Source organism: Myxine glutinosa, chromosome 12 (assembly GCF_964187855.1).
Source record: "Myxine glutinosa chromosome 12, kmMyxGlut1.1, whole genome shotgun sequence".
NCBI lineage: Eukaryota > Metazoa > Chordata > Myxini > Myxiniformes > Myxinidae > Myxine > Myxine glutinosa.
This window is the reverse complement of record NC_136272.1, coordinates 61,836,155-61,853,776: the sequence shown is the minus strand read 5'-3', so window position 1 is coordinate 61,853,776 and position 17,622 is coordinate 61,836,155. Positions and strand designations below refer to the sequence as shown.

Below are 17,622 nucleotides of genomic sequence, written 5' to 3'. Positions count from 1 at the left end.
TTAAATGCATGTACATGTATAACATTTATATCTGTTTATAAGATATTGTACTGTAACCTCTTCAGCTTTTGTTTGAAATAAAAAAATCTATCTATCTATCTATCAATTAAAGAACTATTATATTAATGTATTTGTTATAAATGGAAAAGTCCATAACTCATTATTATAATGTATGACAAAAAAGTTATTTAGCATGTTTAGAGGTCAGGTTTGGTTCAAAGTGGATGGCCACAAATATGCACTAGTTTTAAGATATTTCTTCACCAGCCTAACCTGAAAAAATATTTTTCATACTTTTCAATTACTTTACATTTATAAAATGTGGAAATGAAAGATTTGCAGGAGTTATCTTGGTAATAATGGCCATATAATACCAAGGGCAATTCACAAATCTGGCATCATGTATTCACACCGAGTTTAATTGAGAATTAATGGATTAATAGTTGAAGATATATTTTTTAATAGCCACATGGATTTTATAAGGGTAAAACAGGAGTGAGGATTGTTGATGGTCATTTAATATATCTTGGTATAGTTTTACCTTAACTGGTAGGTATAAGAAATCTGCGTTTGGGTTTTAGGATTTCATGGGCAGTTTATGACTTACATTTGGTCATTTTATGCGTGCCCCAAATTTATACAAGTTTTAATGAAGTATTTAACTAACCCGATAATTATAAGATTTCACCAAGGATAAAATGGTGAACATGACAGATCTATATACTATTGAGATATATTATCACTGCTAATTATGCCAAAATCAGGCTTGAGGTCCTATTTTATCCTATGCCACAGATGGAATTCAAAATTGTAACTTTAATAAGTGCTGTATAATTATATATATATATAATAATAATAATAATAATTCATTTATTTTGTATAGCGCTTTTCCAGAAGCCCAAAGGCGCTTTGACAGAGTGGAAAACATAATGCATAACAATACATGAAAACAACAATTGCAAAAAGACAAGAATCAATAGGGAAATATTTAAAGCAAAAGGAGGGAGGAGGGAGAAGGAGAAGAGATAGTCAGGGGTTAAATGCTGTGGGTTGAATGTTGAATGCAGTGTTGAACAGGTGGGTCTTTAGTGATGTTTTGAATGTGGTGAGTGAGGAGGAGTCTCTGATGGTGTGAGGTAGTGAGTTCCAGAGGGTGGGAGCAGCGATGGAGAAGGCCCTGTCCCCCCAGGATCTGAATTTGGTCCGGATGGAGGGGGTCAGGAGGTTGGTACCAGCAGAGCGGAGGTTGCGGGTGGGAGTGTGTCTGGAGAGGAGGTCAGCCAGGTAGGATGGGGCCAGGTTATGGAGGGCTTTGTATGTCAAGAGGAGGATTTTGTACTGGATTCTCTGGGGGATGGGGAGCCAGTGAAGCTTGTAATGGACAGGGGTGATGTGGTCACGGGTCCGGGAATGGGTGAGTAGACGGGCAGTGGAGTTCTGAATGTATTGGAGTTTATTGGTGATTTTTGAGGGTGAACCATAGAGGAGGCTATTGCAGTAGTCCAGACGGGAGGTGATGAAGGCGTGGATGAGGGTTTCTGCAGCCGTGGAGGAGAGGGATGAGAGGAGACGGGCAATGTTTTTCAGGTGAAAGAAGGCTGACTTTGTGATCTGTTTAGTGTATTTGTCGAAGGAAAGGGTTTGGTCAAAGATGACGCCAAGATTCCGGATGTGAGGGGAGGTGGATACTGGGATACCGTCGATGTTGAGGGCAAAGTTATGGGTGGATTTTGTGAGCGTTTTTGGGCCAATGATGATTATTTCAGATTTATCACAGTTAAGCTTGAGGAAGTTGATTTGAAGCCAGGATTTTATTTCAGTGATGCAGTTTGTCAGGATAGAGTGGGTGACGGTGGAGACGGACTTGGTGGAGATGAAAAGCTGGATGTCATCGGCGAAGCAGTGGAATTGGAGACCATGACGGCGGATTAAGTGACCGAGGGGGGACAGGTAGAGGATGAAGAGGAGGGGGCCAAGAACTGAACCTTGGGGGACACCTTGGGGGAGGGGAGCAGTGGGAGATTTGCAGTTATTGATGGAGATGAACTGGCATCTGTCAGAGAGGTATGATTTAATCCAAGAGAGGGCAGTGCCGGTAATGTTAAAGGTGGATTCAAGTCGGGTGAGGAGGATGGTGTGATCGATGGTGTCAAAGGCAGCGCTGAGGTCGAGGAGGACGAGAATGTTGAGGTTGCCAGCGTCAGAGGAGAGGAGAAGGTCGTTGGTGATCTTGAGGAGAGCAGTTTCAGTACTGTGGTTGGAGCGGAATCCGGATTGGAATGTTTCATACAGGTTATATATATATATATATATATATATATATATATATATTGTTACGGACCGCGGATAGGATGTTGTTTTGCCGAGCGGATGGCGCCGCGGCCCTAACAGTTACCCCGACTAACCCGATTCCTGGACGTTGGCCAAAATCGCGCCACAGATATTCAATAGGGAAAAGACAAAGGCGACACGGATGTGAAGAAGAAGAAGAAGACAAAAAGGTTTGAAATGCTACTAAATTTATTCCTACTATTTACACAATCAAAGAAACCAAGGAGAAGGAAGGATAATAAAACTGAGGAAATGGGAAAATGCGATTTTTCAAAATGGAAATGAAAAAAAAAAAATCCACCAAACAGCGATGACTCCATCTACATCTCACTGTCTGATAATATGGACCAACTTCTATCTACCCATCCCAACTCTCTCTTCCTCATATGTGGTGATTTCAATTGTCACCATGCCAGTTGGCTGGGTGTGGGTACCTCTCTCACCAGCCATGGCTCTTCAGCAAAGGACTTCTGCGACTCACTGGGACTGACACAATCTGTCAATTTCCCGACCCGGATCTCAGTCAGCGGAGCATCTTCTCTTCTGGATTTGGTTATGACAAACTTCCCTGAAAATGTCTGCTGCTCTTCTTCTGCTCCAATCGGCTCATCTGATCATGTGCTTGTCAAAGTGGACATCTCTCTGACCATTCTCAGAGAGCCTCCTCAGCGTCGACGAGTCTGGCATTTCACTCAGGCCAACTGGCACGGTCTTCAAGCAGCCATCAATCATCTGGACTGGTCTCCCATCTCTACCGCCTCTGACATCAACTCATCCTGGGAATTCTTTCAAAGTAAATTGCTCTCTCTCATGCACATATTTATACCATCTCGTCTTCAGTCGTCATACCCTTCCTCCCGTCCATGGTTACACGGAATCTTGTGGTGAGGCTGTTGCCCTGAAACAACTTGCTTTCGTCTCCTGGAAAGCAAATCCAACGGAAGGAAATCTCATTTCCTTTCACAAAGCCCGAAACAAGTGTGTGTCCACCCTCAGGAGAGCCAGGAAACAATATCTCAACATTCTCAAGACCGAACTCTCTTATCTGTCTCCCTCTTCCAAATCCTGGTGGCGTCTGGTCAAATCTGTTTCTGGTGTTTGTTCCCCCTCCATCCCCTCCCTCACCTCAAACGGCTTAACGGCTGACTCCGCACGTGAAAAAGCTGAATGCCTCAACTCTGTGTTTGCCTCTAAATCTTGTGTCCCAAACCCATCCCTCTCTGTACCCACCGTACCCAGTCGTACCCAGCTGCTCCTGGACTCTGTGTCCTTTCCTCCTGACAAGGTGGAAAAGTTTCTGTCAACCCTCGACTCTGATTCTGCAACTGGTCCTGACGGCATCAGCCCACGGGTCCTAAAATCATGTTCTTCTGCTCTTTCACTCCCTCTTTCTGTTCTCTTCACCCTCTCTTTTGCTCAAGGTCATCTGCCATCTGCTTGGAAATCAGCCAACATCACCGGTTTGCACAAAAAAGGTGCAAAAACAGATCCCAGCAACTACAGACCAATCAGCCTTCTCCCAATTATCAGCAAAGTCATGGAATCCATCATTGCTTCAGATATGAAATCTTTCCTCTTCTCCAATGGCTTGATCTCTGATCATCAATTTGGTTTCAGACCTGGTCACTCTACTCTGGACATGCTGCTTCTGCTTTCTCAACAATGGATGGAGGTCCTCAACGCCAAACAGGAAATTAGAGCTGTCTCCCTTGACATTTCACATGCCTTCGATACGGTCTGGCACCCTGCTCTGCTCACCAAACTCTCCTCCTTTGGTATCCATGGAAATCTCCACGCATGGCTGGCGGACTTCCTCTCTGGTCGTAGTCAACGTGTGGCCCTGAATGGGTTTCTCTCATCTCCTCTTCCTGTTCAGGCTGGAGTTCCCCAAGGTAGTGTTCTGGGCCCTGTGCTTTTTCTGGTCTTCATCAATGATCTCTCTGACTCTCTTGAAAATCCTCTCTATCTCTTTGCTGACGACTCTACTCTCTGTCGCTCCATTCCTCATCCCTCAGATCGGCAGTCTGCAGCCTCCTCACTCTCTGCAGACCTGGACAAAATCACAGACTGGTCAAACAAGTGGAACATGTCTTTCAATCCTGACAAATCTCACACTCTTACAATGTCTCTCCGAAAGGACCGACTGGACAACCCTCCCATCTACTTTCTCAACAATCCTCTCCAAGAAGTTCTGTCGCTCAAGCTTTTGGGTCTCACTATCTGCCATGATCTTTCTTGGGAAAACCACATTTCCAAGCTGGCCTCCAAAGCCAGTCGCCGACTGGGCATCCTCCGTCGTGCGAAGTCCTTCCTTGGCACACCTGAGCTCCTCACCACATACAAGGCTTTCATCCGCAGCTCAATGGAATACTGTTCCCCCCTCTGGGCTGGTGCTCCTGCCTCACACCTTGCTCGGCTTCACGCTGTTGAGGCCAAAGCTTTCAGAATCATTGGAATCTCCTGCGATGTAGTCAACACCGAGGGCCTTTCACTCACTCACCGCAGGCAGGTTGGTGGTCTTTCTGTCTTCTACCGACTCCTCTCCGGCCTTGCTCCCCCAGCTCTCTCTGTGCTCTGTCCCCCCAATATTCCTTCAGGTCGCACAAGATCTGCCTGCAACCCTCTTATGGTTAAACTGCCAAAGTCTAGGCGCTCTGCTCACCTTCACTCTTTCATTCCCCTTTTCTCCCGCCTCTGGAACAAACTCCCCCACTCCCTTCAATCCCACTCCTCCCTCCAGGTCTTTAAAACAGCTGTTCACCACCATCTCTTATCTTCCCCCATCGAAAACCTTGATCTTTTCTACCCCCGGTAATTCACCCCAGAGTCCTTGCAGTGTTCATATGTTTTATTCCTCTCCCACCTCCCCCCAAGTCCTCCCGATGTCCCTGCTCTCAAATGTTGTGTTTGTGTCCTTCCCCCTCTCTCCCCATCTTGTCTGCCGCTCCCCTTGTTTTTTGTGTTTTGTGTGTCGGTTTGTCTTTTTTGTGTGATTAATGTTAGCTCTTTCACGAGCCTCGATCTTGTATACAAAAAAAAACAAAAAAAACAAAACAAATTTACTGAAGAAGTCAGAGACACAGTGAAAATACTAGCTTATCTAACAGGCTTAACTTATTCCCTGGACAGAACAAACAAAGACGGACTCACACGGGGAATTGCAGAGTGGATTGGCTGGAAGGAGGTGGGTGGCTGGAGGGGGAGGAAGGCACGGAGCTGGCTGGAGCTTGATCCCGCACGGGACGTCGGGCTGGACCTCGACGGCCGCCGATACCACCGATCCTGTCGTGTGCGCGGGATCACGGGTCGGAGCTGCTTGGTGGAGCCGAAGCGCTGGTGGGGGGTCTGGCGTGACGGGTTCTCTCCTCTCTCTTTCATAGTCCAACCCAGTCCAACAACTTCCTCTCTTGCTTAGTCCAACAACAACTTCCAGGCTTTTCGGTGTTCCGATCTCCTCCCTCCTCGACTCTCTCTGGGGGCCTCTGCCTCGGGTTATATAAGCCCCACCCTTGACCCTTTTGCGAACCTCCCCCAAACGTTCTCTCTCCGCCCTCTAAAGCCAACCCCTCGTTCTGGGTTGGTCGGCAAGGGCTGGTTCACTCCTCCCCTCTATGACGAGGTGGAGACACGCCCTTCTTCCCCGACCTTGACTCGTGGCCAATGGTGGTTTTGGGGGCGATTCGAGCTAGCCCCAGCCAAAGGGCAGCAATGGCGAATGAAGAAAACCGCCCAAAATGCAGTTGGCAATTGCAGCAAAGTGGACGGCAGATGAAATGCAGCAAAGTGGCTAAACCTGGCACTTGGAAGATGCCATGTCGGAGGGATCTACTTTATTTAATGCAGTGCAATGGAGTGTCAAATTAATGGAAGACAAATCCTTAGCCTAATACACATAATAAGGATATAACCACTGAACATGGATATATGGTGTCCTTCGTGTATGCTTTATGGAATTAACTACGGGAACGCCCTTTGACCTTTATACAACACTGGAGTAAGGAGGGCGATATTTTTACAACTATTTACACAACAACAAAAAAAACAAACCATTCTCATATCCACAACACTGCACCCTCCTCCTCTTAGGCACGTCCCGGGCCTCTTACCTTAACTTTTAGTGTGGCACGTAGGTGTAGTTCCCTCTACATTTAACCTGACCCTGAGTGCGACAGTTTTAAAACATAAATAAATATGTCCCGCTGCTCCATTGCACCCTGCCTAACAGATTCACGCCCACAGCTAACCGAATTGCGGAATGGTCTTCAAATTACACATTTACGGTGGGGGCGCATTATTTACAATGACTCTACTTTTATTTACAAAACGTAACCCAGGACCTGTGATTGTTCTTTTGGGGGGGGAAGACAGTCTGCCCTGCATCGATGCACCATGAAACACCCAAAAACGCACCAATGCACCCTCAAGCACCAATCGGTGCACAGTCACTGCAGTTCAATAATAAAAATAACCAAACAAACTCTGCTGGTGGTCTCTTGCTCTTCGGCTCCCTCTGCTGGCCATTGCTATTTTCCTGATGTCATCTTCTTTGCTGGCGGCCTATTTGCACGATTAAAATGCACCCAACGTGTCCATTTTTATTTATTTATGGCCCACAGGGCCGACTAGTGTGGTTCACCTGTGGGGCATAAGTGCCCTGTGACCAAGGTCCGCCAGCAAGATCTCGGGCCTTCCTGGCCGGTTCCAGCAGAGGGGCCATGCCCCAACCCATGGGGTCCATCAGTGGTGCTCAGCCACAGACATGTGGTCCATAAGGTGGTGCATCGATGCAGACAGCTGTGGTTGCGAGAGGTTCGGGTGCCCAATTGGGGGACTCACGCACGCTCCCCTCGGTACCCAGTGGCGCACAGGTCCTCATGTGGGAGACAAAGGGGGGAAAGACAGATGAGCGAGGGGTAAGGTCTCAAGGGTACACATCAAACAAGGCAATGCAAGGCGAGGTGCGTATGGAGACGGAGCAGAGAAAAGCTCGTCCCTACCGTACGTCACCCCCCCCCCCTGTCACCTACTCTACCCTTGCCCTTACCCCATATTTACAAAATCTACACCTTTACAAATTCGTCGCTAATGTCACGTCTTCCCCATATTTCCCCTATACCAAATTCATCTCCACAATCCCTCCATCCAAAATTTGCCATCACCCAATTCATCATCAATCCTCATAAGGAGGGAGAGATGGAACATCAGCACAATGTCACACCCACGTCATGATGCATCTCACATTCCAAACATTTGCATCATAAAAATAACAAAACAACCTGGCATGGTGTGGAGGTACGTCATCTCAGGTGAGTGGATGTAGATGGTGCAAGGAGATCTCAAACCTAACTACTTCCTAAATGACTTTAATACACTTTTTACTACCCGGGGTCTTTCCCTGCCAAACCATTGGCCAACTTACACTCTATGCGGTTTTAAGAACCCAATTCCCATTGACCATACTGTGGTGCTTCTCAATTTGGGGTCTCACTCCCCCTATGCAACTCCCTGTGCCCTTGCACAATTTCCGGGCTGGGTCGTGCAGCTCTCCCAGCAGGTCTACCCACCTGCACACCTCCACCACTGTAGTTGCCACCCGAGCTTACCTAGCTCCTCACCCTAACCTATCTAACTGGGGAAGGCCCCTCCTGGCTCTGTCACCCCTTGGTGCCCTCTGGCACTGGGCTACCCGGGTCCGTCCTCCGGATCCTCGGGCCCCATCCACAACAACTACCGGCTCCCAGAGCCCACCTGCGGCCTCACCTGGCCGACATCCTCACAGTGGTGGAGTGCCCATTTAACTACACACACACTAACAGGCTACACGCCCAGCCATTTCCACAACACTAATGCACCCATCCAAATACCATTCTTCCACCACGCACCACAGATGCCAATATCCAACCACAATTTACCTGTATCCTCTACCTAACTCTTACACTACCCTCCCCGGGTATTCGTGATGGGGTCCATCCTCCTTTCCCCCATCCACACCTTCGCACCAGCCACTCCACTCCACAGTTTCCACCATACTCACTACACCCATTCCAATACTCCATATACTCCAGACTCCATATATTCCACACAACCATTCTCCATACACCTGTTGTTGCACACCTGTGCAATCACTCCTGGTGCCACCTGCACCCTCCTTCGTTCCTGGACCATTTGGTCAGCACAATACACATCACTATCACTCACTCATACACTGCTCCATACACCTGTCCAGTTGCACACCTGTGCAATCACAATACTACTCACAATCACAATCAGTTACTCATACCCTGCTCAATACACTTTCGATTCTCACACACACGGCATCATCTCATCTAACTACTCCCCTCTGGAACTTGCGCTTCCCAGTCGCCCCTTTAAACTATTGCGCTCCCTCGTCATTATCATCCAACTAATCTACCTGCGTCCCCACTACAGGTATCATTGTCACTACCTAACCTTAACGTTACCTAAGGTCATCTTCTAGGTCCCTATCATTATATCCTAACCCTCCCGGGCTAGTTTTCACTGCCAACCCCATAACCTAGTGCTCCTTTGCCCCCTCTGTGAGAGATGGCAAAGTTGCCATCCCACCACATTGGGTATCTCTCACTATAAATTTTGCTCTCCAAATTCCAACCAATCAAAAATTTTCTATCCCAAAATTTCGAATCCAAAAACACTATCAGTATCACCATCATCACAGTCCGCTATATCCTAGCCTCGGTGCGTCATGACATCATAAACTCGGCTTCGCAAAGCCGAGCAATGAACTCGGGTGGTTTGGTCGCCTGCAGGTTGAATCCGTCCGGCTTTCGGTTCAAGGGAGGTGGTTTGGTCGGGCCGAGATTCCACGCACCATCTCGGCGCGGTACCTTGCGGTCCCGGGCCCGATGATTGAGGCTCGCCCGGTCGGAACCCCGCCCCCGCCAGGGGGCACCGTTCCGCTTCCTCCCACTCGCCCTTGAACCGGACCGGTCGCCTCGCCCGACAAGGCCCGGACTCGACCGTGCAGGGCGGGGCCAGGCCTGAATCGGCAACGACGCTTCGAAGAGAAGCGACGCAGCATCGATCCGCGCCGGGCCTGGCATCCAACAAAGCGCACCACGCACCGAGTGCTCGCATCGGCTATCCGTCGCCCTAAACGCTAACCCGTTCAACGTCGATGCTTTACTCGCATGCCCACACGCACACGCGACCCTTTTGACACTCACAAAACCCGGCGTTCCAACGCTGTCCGTACATTCCACCAACGCACTCCCTGTTACACACCACACCTCTCGTGCACACTCACCGTTCGCACACTCTCTTAACACACCTCGCGCACCGTCTTGCACACTCTCCCTCGGTACGTACTCCGTACCACTCACCATGGGCGTGCACTCTTGCATCCACCCACTACTGCGCTCCAATGTGCTCCCTCGCACTCGCGCTACCACCAACTCAGGTGTGCTTTCTCGCACACCTTCCACCACCACCACTCTCGCACACCAACTCAGTGTCACCGTGTCGCACTCAACCTCGCACGTACACTCCGTATCGCTCTCACTCCCTGTGTCACACTCCGTACACCCCGACGTGCATTCTCGCTCGCACTCGGTATCACTCCCACACTTTATAACACGCTCACTCTTTGACGCACACTTTTTCCTCACAAGCGTGCCATTTTTACTCACACGGGACCCTTCACCAACGCCCGGGTGCCATATCGATCCCAATCGCGCGACAATCCTGTTGTCGCCAAACATCCTTTCACTAAATCACCCCGCACAATACACAGCACGACTCACCTGGGGGATCCTTTTCTCCACGCGTACCTGCAAACTTCCATTTGGGTTAAGCACAGCATCGTGATGTGAGCAGGGACTTTGAGCATAATCCATTTCTCCCTGCAATTCCTGGGCTACCTCCGTCGTCTTTTCAATTTTTATTATACCCTCTACTGCTTTTTCTTTATTCACCACGACGACCGCTGGCTTTAATAAAATTCCCTCTTCTACCTCAGCGGTCGCCGGCTGCCCCATACCCCGGGTCACGATTTCTATACCCGTCATTGTACCCGCGCTTTCCTCCACTTCGCCCAACCAGTGCTTCTCGACCCGCGTTACCTCCTCGTGCACCCCTGGGACCTGCTCGCTCAACCTGCGGTCTCTGTCCCTCTCCGCTTTCCTTCCCTCATATGCGACTCTGTCCCTCGCCATTTCCTCAGTTATTTCTTTCATTTGGTTTCTGGTACCCCTCACTTCGTCCCTCATTGCTCCAATTTGGTCTCCCAGCCTCCTGTTCTCTTCCATGAGGGCCCGCATTTGCAGCATGAATAGGCCCCAATCCATCGGCGGCGCTGCTATGGTCGCGGGTGCGGCGAAATTTGGTGCCGCTGTAACCATGTGCGCAAGGGCGCCATTTTGTGCACCTGACACCTCCTCAACCACCTCATTGCTCTCCTCTATTTCTTACCTCCGATCCTGGGTTACCCCTAACCCCTCTTCTAGTTCCCCCACCGGCATCCGATCGCCTTGACTATCCATGGCACGACTCAATTTGGGATTTTAAAAACTAAATCTTGGCTGCTCCAAATTTTGACCAAATTTTTTCTTGATGTTTTAAAAATTTGGTTCGGGCCTCGTATCCCACTCCTGGCACCAATTGTTACGGACCGCGGATAGGATGTTGTTTTGCCGAGCGGATGGCGCCGCGGCCCTAACAGTTACCCCGACTAACCCGATTCCTGGACGTTGGCCAAAATCGCGCCACAGATATTCAATAGGGAAAAGACAAAGGCGACACGGATGTGAAGAAGAAGAAGAAGAAGACAAAAAGGTTTGAAATGCTACTAAATTTATTCCTACTATTTACACAATCAAAGAAACCAAGGAGAAGGAAGGATAATAAAACAATTTACAGAAGAAATCAGAGACACAGTGAAAATACTAGCTTATCTAACAGGCTTAACTTATTCCCTGGACAGAACAAACAAAGACGGACTCACACGGGGAATTGCAGAGTGGATTGGCTGGAAGGAGGTGGGTGGCTGGAGGGGGAGGAAGGCACGGAGCTGGCTGGAGCTTGATCCCGCACGGGACGTCGGGCTGGACCTCGACGGCCGCCGATGCCACCGATCCTGTCATGTGCGTGGGATCACGGGTCAGAGCTGCTTGGTGGAGCCGACGCGCTGGTGGGGGGTCTGGCGTGACGGGTTCTCTCCTCTCTCTTTCTTAGTCCAACCCAGTCCAACAACTTCCTCTCTTGCTTAGTCCAACAACAACTTCCAGGCTTTTCGGTGTTCCGATCTCCTCCCTCCTCGACTCTCTCTGGGGGCCTCTGCCTCGGGTTATATAAGCCCCACCCTTGACCCTTTTGCGAACCTCCCCCAAACGTTCTCTCTCCGCCCTCTAAAGCCAACCCCTCGTTCTGGGTTGGTCGGCAAGGGCTGGTTCACTCCTCCCCTCTATGACGAGGTGGAGACACGCCCTTCTTCCCCGACCTTGCCTCGTGGCCAATGGTGGTTTTGGGGGCAATTCGAGCGAGCCCCAGCCAAAGGGCAGCAATGGCGAATGAAGAAAACCGCCCAAAATGCAGTTGGCAATTGCAGCAAAGTGGACGGCAGATGAAATGCAGCAAAGTGGCTAAACCTGGCACTTGGAAGATGCCATGTCGGAGGGATCTACTTTATTTAATGCAGTGCAATGGAGTGTCAAATTAATGGAAGACAAATCCTTAGCCTAATACACATAATAAGGATATAACTACTGAACATGGATATATGGTGTCCTTCGTGTATGCTTTATGGAATTAACTACGGGAACACCCTTTGACCTTTATACAACACTGGAGTAAGGAGGGCGATATTTTTACAACTATTTACACAACAACAACAAAAAAAAAAAACATTCTCATATCCACAACAATATATATATATATATTGTTACGGCCCGCGGATAAGGATGTTGGTTTGCCGAGCGGATGGCACCGCGGCCTAACAGTTACCCCCGACTAACCCGATTCCCGAACGTTGGCCGGATCGCGCCACAGATATTCAATATGGAAAAGACAAAAGCGACACGGATGTGAAGAAGAAGAAGACGAAAAAAAAAGGTTGAAAATACCACGAAATTTATTCCTATTATGTACACGCTCAAAGTAACCAAGGAAGAAGGAAAGATAATAAAATAATTTACAGAAGATTTTTGACACAGTGCAACCTAGCTTATACAAACTTAATTAAATACCCAGGACAGAACAAACAAAACAAACTCACGTACACAAGAGGGTGGAAAGGCAGGAGGCAGATGGCTGGAGGGAGAGGAAGGTCCAAGGGGGTCCTGCAGCACGATCGGCGCGTTTAGCAGCCGCCGTTCCTTCGCGGCCCTGCTCAAAACCGCTGTCCAGGCCCCAAGCGGCTGTTGAGTGTTATTGCTGCTGTGGCCGCCGCTGCTGCTGCTGCTGTGGACGTCGCGTGCTTTGTCAGGACTACAACAGGCTTTGTGCTTCCCTGGATGATGATCTCCTTAATGTTCTCTATGTTCTTTTGCTCACATGCCAGCCTCGGACTCTGTTCGGAAAAGCACCAGCTCAGGAACAAACATCGGTCCACTTGATCAGCCGTTGCTGTGTACAAAGCTTCCTTGGGTGATCTCAATGTACTCTCGCAGTTGGTTCTCTTACAGTTGGTTCTCTCTGGATGATCTTTTTACACAACTCAGCAACTACTCCACTCTACAACGTCCTTGCGCGCGTGCTTTTATAGCGCCTCCGGCGATCAAGCCGCCGGCCTTCAGGACACGCCCATCGGTGTGCTCACCTCGGCCCTGGTTGGTCGCGTGACCCTCTGGCTCCGCCCTTGATGACGACGGGTGGGCACGCCCGTCTTCCCCGACCCGAGCACATGTTCAATGGTGGTTTTGGAGGGGATGTAACTAGCAATCGAGGCTTGGCAATGATGAAAGGCAATGAAAGTTTTGGGAGTGGGAATGGGGAATGAAAGGAATCTACTCTATTTCACTTGGTGCAATGGAGTGTCATCTTAATGGGAGACAAGGCCTTACCCTAATACACATAATAAAGATATAACTATCAACCAGGGGGAAATCTATGATTGGCTAACGTGTATGCTTTATGGAATTGACTACGGGAACGCCCTTTGACCTTTATACAACACTGGAGGCAGGAGGGTCCAGACTTAAGCAATAATTCACAACAATTTACTACAATACAACACAATAAAAAAAATACAATCCTCATATCCGCAACACTGCACCCTCCTCCTCTTAGGCACGTCCCGGGCCTATAACTTTAACTTAGTGTGACACGTAGGTGTAGTTCCCTCTACTTTTAACCTGACCCTGAGTGCGACAGTTTTAAAACATAAATAAATATGTCCCGCTGCTCCATTGCACCCTACCTAACAGACTCACGCCCACAGCTAACTGAATTGCGGAATGGTCTTCAAACTATACATTGACGGTGGGGAGCATTATTTACAGTGACGCTATTTTATTTACAAAACGCAACCCAGGACCTGTGATTGTTCTTTCTAGGGGGGGAGACAGTCTGCTCTGCATCGACGCACCATGAAAGCACCCAAAATGCACCAACACACCCTCAAGCACCAATCGGTGCAGACATCATTGTTCATGAATAAAATAAATCGACAACCCCTAACCCTGCAGGTGGTCTCTTGCTCTTCGGCTCCCTCTGCTGGCTATTATTATTTCTTCCTGATGTTGTCATCTTCTTTGCTGGCGGCCTATTTGTATCAAAATAAAATGCACCCAACGTGTCCATTTCTTTTTATTTATGGCCCACAGGGGCCGACTATGTATGGTTCACCTGTGGGGCATCGGTGCCCTGTGGCCAAGGTCCGCCAGCAAGATTTCGGGCCCTCATGGCCGGTTCCAGCAGAGGGGCCATGCCCCAACCCATGGGGTCCATCAGTGGTGCTCAGCCACAGACATGTGGTCCATAATGTGGTGCATCGATGCAGACAGCTGGTTCTGGGAGTTCCGGGCGCACAATGTCGGACTCATGCACGCTCCCCTCGGCGCCCAGTGGCGCACAGGTCCTCATGTGGGAGACAAAAGGGGGGGACAGACAGATGAGCGAGGGGTAAGGTCACAAGGGTACACATCAATAAGGCAATGCAAGGTGAAGTGTGTACGGAGAGCGAAGTGAGAAAGCTCGTCCCTACCGTACGTCACCCCCCCTGTCACCTACACTACCCTCGCCCTTACCCCATATGTACAAAATCTACACATTACAAATTCATCGCTACTGTCACGTCTTCCCCATCTTTCTTCTATTCCAAATTCGTCACCACAATCCCTCTAGCCAAAATTTGCCATCACCCAATTCATCATCAATCCTCATAAGGAGGAAGAGATGGAACATCAAGCACAATGTCACACCCACGTCATGATGCGTCTCACAATCCAAAACATCTGCATCAAAAATAATAAAACAACCTGGCATGGTGTGGAGGTACGTCACCCCAGGTGAGTGGATGCAGATGGTGCGAGGAGATCTTCATCCTAACTACTTTCTAAATGACTTTAATACACTTTACACTACCCGGGGTCTTTCCCTGCCAATACATTGGCCATCTTACACTATGGGTTCTAAAAACCAATTCCCATTGACCAAACTGTGGTGCTTCTCAATTCGGGGTCTCACTCCCCCGATTCAACTCCCTGTGCCCTTGCACAATTTCAGGATTGGGGCGTGTAGCTCTCCCAGCAGGTCTACCCACCTGCACACCTCCACCACTGCAGTTGCCACCCGAGCTTACCTAGCTCCTCACCCTAACCTATCTAATTGGGGAAGGCCCCTCCTGGCTCTGTCACCCCTCGGTGCCCTCTGGCACTGGGCTACCCGGGTCCGTCCTCCGGATCCTCGGGCCCCATCCACAACAACTCTACCGGCTCCCAGAGCCCACCTGCGGCCTCACCTGGCCGACATCCTCACAGTGGTGGAGTGCCCAAACCAACTACACACACTAACAGGCTACACGCCCAGCCATTTCCACAACACTAATGCACCCATCCAAATACCATTCTTTCACCCGCACCACAGATGCCAATATCCAACCACAATTTACCTGTACCCTCTACCTAACACTTACACTACCCGCCCCGGGTATTCGTGATGGGGGGTCCATCCTTCCCCCATTCACACCTTCGCACCATCCACTCCACTCCATAGTTTTCACCATACTCACTCCACGACCATCCATTCCAATACTCCAGATATTCCACACTACCATTTATTCCACACTACCATTCTCCATACACCTGCAGTTGCACACCTGTGCAATCTTACCTGGTGCCACCTGCACCCTCCTTCCTTCCTGGACCATTTGGTCAGCACAATACTCATCACCATCACTCACTCAAACACTGCTCCATACACCTGTTCAGTTGCACACCTGTGCAATCACACCTGTTCACCATACACACGGCATCATCTAATCTACCTGTTGCCCTGCTAACTTAGTGCTCCCCGTCTTCCCTTTAAACTAAGCACATACCACGTCATTATCATCCAAACTAATCTACCTGCGTCCCCACTACCGGTATCATTGTCAATACCTATTCTTAACGTTACCTATTGTCATCTTCTCTAGATCCCTATCATTATATCCTAACCCTCCCGGGCTAGTTTTCACTGCCATAAACCCCATAACTAGTGCTCCTTTGCCCCCGCTGTGAGGGATGACAGAGTTGCCATCCCACCACATCGGGTATCTTCCACTACCAATTTTGCTCACCAAATTCCAACCAATCAAAATTTTTCCAATTACTGCCAATTCTATTCACTTTTCTAAATTTCGGATCAAAAACACTATCAGTATCATCATCATCATCACAGTCCGCTCACGAGTGCCTGTCGGTGCGCCAATTCACTTCTACAGCCCGGCTTCGCACGGCCGAGCAATGAATGCGGGTTGCTTGGTGCCGGCGGCTGGATACGTCCCGCATTCGGTGCAGGGACGGGGGCTTACCCGGGCCAAGATCCCACGCACCATCTCGGCACAGAGCCGTCCAATGGCCCGATCTCGACCTGCCGGAACGCCTCAACAAAAGGGGGTCGCCATGACGACCCTTCCTATCGGGCTGCCCGCTCCGCCTAGTGGAGCACGGATGTGGCCGTTCAAAGCACGGCCCGGCGTGGATCGCGTACGGCGATTCTTTCGAAACCGTCGTGGTTCGGATCCCCGCTGGTCCTCGCGGCACGCGAAGCTGCCCGGCGCGCACCCAGGGCCCGATTCGGCTATAAGTCGCTCTAACCGCTAACCCGGTTACCGTCGATGCTTCACCTGCATGCTCACACGCATACGCTACCCCTTTCACCCTCACCGAGCTCGGTGCTCCAGCGCCGACCGTACACCCCGCGTACTTCGCTATTGCACTCGTTCTTTCGCTCACAGACTTGGTCACACACCTGACCACCGCACACCTTTGCACACACTCGTCGTTCGCACACCTCACCAACACACCTCTTCGCGCCCCCTTCTCGGTCACCTCTGTGACAATCACAGGTGTGCTCCCACTTGCACACCCAACCACGTGCCTCACGACCAATTCCAGTGTGCACTCCCACACACGCTCTACCATTCCAGGTGTGCATCCTTCCATTCCAGGTGTACATCCTCTCTCACCTGCCACAACCAACTCACGCTCCGTGTCACTCTTACCACTTTCACCACCACTCTTGACAGCGCACTCACCCTTACTCTCGACAGCGCACTCTTTCCTCATGCACCTGTCCGTTACACACCTTTCTCGCGCATCCTCTTGCGCACACTCTCCCGTTACTTCCTCCGTAACACTCACCACAGGTGTACATTCTTCCTTACTTTTGACAGCGCACTCTTCCCTCATGCACCCGTCCGTTACACACCTTTCTCGCGCATCCTCTTGCGCACACTCTCCCGTTACTTCCTCCGTAACACTCACCACAGGTGTACACTTTCTTCTTTCATCCTCTGTAACACTCCTCACTACGCGCTTCCATGTGCCCCCTCGCACACGCGCTATGACCGACTCACTCTCGACAGCACACACACTCCTCGGCGCGCACTTTTTCCTCACACACCCCATGGTCAGACATTCTCGCACACCTCTTCCTTCGCACACCGTACCTGTCGCACACTTCACCAACGGCCTCTCACGAACACCCGGATCCAGATCAACACCCAAGCCGACTGAAGCTCCCCTCACATCATATACATTTCCACGTATTTTGCCACTCACCTTGGCACCTCGTCTCCGCACCTCCTTCGCCACCTGCAAACTCTTTATCTGG

General features: G+C 49.9%; 1 protein-coding gene across 1 annotated transcript in view; it reads left to right on the top strand.

The window, feature by feature from the left end:
- Positions 1–5,571: 5,571 nt before the first annotated feature.
- LOC144888531 (uncharacterized) overlaps positions 5,572–17,622 on the top strand; it is a 35,581-nt gene continuing 23,530 nt past the window's right edge. The window contains exon 1 of the mRNA XM_078766865.1: positions 5,572–5,667. The gene's annotated coding sequence lies outside the window, so the exon portion shown is untranslated. The remainder of the gene's footprint in view (positions 5,668–17,622) is intronic.